Genomic DNA, 4,118 nt, shown 5'->3' on the forward strand with positions numbered 1-4,118 from the left:
CTTTGTGGTTTAGAATATTAATCTGTAATTTTCAAATAAAATTATTTTAAACTTGATCTAGCTTGTATAATAGTTTTATTAGATTTATAGTGATTTAGCGGTAAATCATCACCGTTCGGCTTACGTACTAATGTGTACAAATCACTAAAACAGATTGATTGTTTCCATATCCTCAAATAATACACTACTCCCACTTGAAAAGATTTATCATATGAACTTGTCCTACGAACGGGTGCCGTTATATTAAATTATTCTAAAAAATATTAGCAACTATGCATAGTTATGAGATATAAAAATTATATTAATTACTCATTTAAATTTCTTGCACCACTCTCTAAAAAGGAAGCACCAAATCTTGATAAAACTAATCGACTTTTTTTTTTATTGTTAAGTTTAATAATTGAAGTTTTGTGAGAATGCCTAATGCGGCGAAGATAATATTGAAGATACTTGAATAGCAAGGTATTCCCAATCACAATAAAAATAATTATAATAAACACTACTTAAAATGCAAAACTATATTTGTCGAGATATTTATTCCCCCTACATAAAATACAAATATGTTTTAGGGTTATTAGTTCAATGCATTTGCACCAAGTTTATGATTTTCCATTAATTATTCTTTGAGGTTAGTTTAATATAGTATGTTGCATCCCGTTTCTAATTTCCCATTAATTATTCTTTGAAGTTAGTACAATGCAGTTGCATCAAGTTTTCAATTTCCCGTTAATTATTATTTGAGGTTAGTACAGTGTAATTACATCCACTTTATGATTTCCCGTTAGTTATTCAATAAAGTTAATTCAGTACGTACAGTTGCATCCAGTTTTTGATGTTTCGTTAATTAGTCTTTGAGATTAGTTCATTGCATTTGCATCCAGGTTCCAATCTCCCGTTAATTACTCTTTGAGGTTAGTTCAATATATTTGCATCCAGTTTCTGATTTCCCGTTAATTGTTTTTCTAGATTAGTTCGATAGTTTACAATTTCTATACAGTTTGCATACATGTAAGAGTCTGTTTTTATAAACTCACTTTCGTTTTGGGTTCATAATTACTTGTAATTACTCATACGAGAAGGCTAAAAAAGTGGATATTTATGCCTTGAGGTCAGTGCGATGTAGTTACATCCGACTTCCAATTTCTAGTTAACCATTTTTTTTATGTTATTTCAATGCATTTGCATCCAATTTTTGATTTCCCGTTAGTTAATCTCTGATTTTAGTTTAATGCAATTGCATTCAGTTTTTAGTTTTCCGTTAATTATTCTTTGAGGTTAGTTCAATGCAGTAGCATATAATTTTAGATTTTAAGTTAATTGTTCTTTGAGGTTAGTTCAATACATTTGCATCAAGTTTCTGATTTCCGGTTAATTATTTTTTGAGGTTAGTTCAATGCAGTTACATCAAATTTATAATTTTCCGTTAATTATTCATTTAGGTTAGTTCAGTGCAGTTTCATCCATTTTTTAATGTTTCATTAATTAGTTTTTGTGATTAGTTCATTGCATTTGGATCCAGTTTCCGATTTCCTGTTAATAACTCTTTAAGGTTAGTTCAATACATCTGCATCTAGTTTCTGATTATTTATGCTTTGAGGTTAGTTCGATATAATTATATCCAGTTTTTTATTTTCCGTTAACTATTCTTTGAGGTTATTTCAATGCATTTGCATTTAGTTTTCGATTTCCCACCAATTATTTTATGAGGTTAGTTCAATGCATTGCATGCATTCGGTTTTTGATTTTATGTTAATTATTTTTTGAGTTAAGTTCAATGCATTAGCATTCGGGTTTCAGTTTCCCATTAATTATTATTTGAGGTTTGTTTGATGTATTTGCATACCATTTCCGATTTTCCGATAAATATTTTTCAAGGATTTGCATTCAATTTCTAATTATCCGTTAGTTACTCTCTGTCATTAGTTTAATGCAATTTGCATAAAGTTTATGATTTCCCATTAATTACTCCTTGAGCTCAGTTATGTATTTGAATCCAGTTTTCAATTTCAGTATAATTATCTAATGTGGTGTGTAATGCCAACTTCTACTGATCCATCTGTAGTGTCCTTGAAAACATGACATAAAAAGTAAATTATGCTTAATTTACTATGTGGGATCATCAAGATTATCTAGTTTCGATTTCTTAATTATTCTTTAAATTATGCATGACTCACTATGTGGAATCTTCAAAGATTATTTACGAACGGGTGTTGTTATATTAATTATTCTAAAAAATATTTGCAAATATGCATAATTATTATATATTAATATTATATTGATCACTCAACCAAATTTCTTATAACGTGAAAACCTCACTCTCCATTAAAAAAAAAATAACTCACCTTTGATAAAATTCTTCAACTTCATTTTTTTGTGTAATAATAGAAATTTGATTGAATTTTTGTAAGATTGCCTAATAAGGCGAAGTTCATATATATTGAAGCTACTTGAATAGCAAGGAGTTCCCAATCATACGGAAAGAGATAAGATAAACATCATTTTAAATGCAAAACTATACTTATCGAGACATTCCCACAACATATAACCCAACTATGTTTTGAGGTTAGTTTAATGCATTTGCATCTAGTTTATGATTTTTTGTTATTTATATTTTGAGATTAGTTCAATACAGTTGCATCCAATTTCCAATTCCCATTATTTATTTTTTGAGATCAGTTCAATGCAATTGATCATACGCCTTCGATTGATCGTTAATTATTCTTTTTCGGTTAGTTCAATACATTTGCATCAAATTCCCAATTTTCTATTAATTGTTCTTTTGGAATCATTCAATGCATTTGTATCTAGTTTTTGATTTCCCGTTAATTATTCTGTGAGATTAGTTTAATGTATTTGCATCAAGTTTTCGATTTCTCGTGTTTATTATTTGATAAAGTTGCATTTGCATCTAGTTTCCGATTTCCCATTAGTTATTGTTTGAGGTTAGTTCAATGAGTTTGCATCCAGTTTCCGATTTCCCGTTAATTATTTCTTGAGGTTTTGCATCCAGTATATTTTTTGAGATTAATTCAATGCAGTTGCATCTGGTTTTCGATTTCCAGTTAATTATTTTTTAAGATTAGTTCCATGCATTTGCATTATGTTCCCAATTTATAATTAATTTTTCTTTGAGGTTAGTTCAATATAGTTGCATCCAGTTTTCGATTTCCCGTTAATTTAATCTTTGAGGGTTAGCTCAATGCATTTGCATCCAGTTTCTGATTTTCCGACAATTAATTTTTTATGTTAGTTTGATGTATTTGTATCCAAGTTTTGATTTTCTATTAATTATTCTTTGAGATTAGTTTAATGCAGTTGTATCCATATTCTGATTTTCTATTAATTACTTTTTAAGATTAGTTTAATGCTTGCATTTGCATCCAGTTTTTGATTTCCCGTTAAATATTATTTGAGGTTAGTTCGATGCATTTGCATCCAGTTTTCCGTTCCCTATTAATTGTTTTTTGTCGATAGTTTCATTCAATATTATATATATTTTAAAATATTTGTCATTATTGTTTTGCCGTTATTTTTTTTTTTCATTTTCTATTATATATTTTGTATAATTGTTTTTAACTATATTTTGAAGCCATGTTAAAGATATATTCGAAATAAGTCGGTGTTTTATCATAGATACTAAAATTGTATGATTTGTAATAGGGAATTAGTTTATACAAATCACCTATTTTTTAGCAATTTTTTTTTTATTTGATCAAATATAAATTAGTTTTTACAAATCACCTATTTTTTAACAATTTTTTTTTTTATTTTCAAATATATAATAATTGAAACACTAAAAGTGTTTGATTCGTATTTCTACAAATCACCTATATTTTTAGTAATATTTTTTTATTTGATCAAATATATAAGAATTGAAAATACACTCAAACTCTCTAAATATAAGAATTAGAAATACACTCAAACTCTCCAAAGAGGTTCCATGTACGTGGGAGACTATTAAAAAATATTATCTTTCATATTAGAGTGCCATAAAAAAAAAAAAAAAAAAAACTCTCATATTAGAGTGCCACATAGGAGAGAGAAAATCATTCTTTAAAGGTCTCTGTTTTAGTATATAGATAGTAGATATGTCTAAAATAATTTTATTTATTTATTTT

Source organism: Coptis chinensis, chromosome 8 (assembly GCF_015680905.1).
Source record: "Coptis chinensis isolate HL-2020 chromosome 8, ASM1568090v1, whole genome shotgun sequence".
In the NCBI taxonomy this organism is placed as follows: Eukaryota; Viridiplantae; Streptophyta; class Magnoliopsida; order Ranunculales; family Ranunculaceae; genus Coptis; species Coptis chinensis.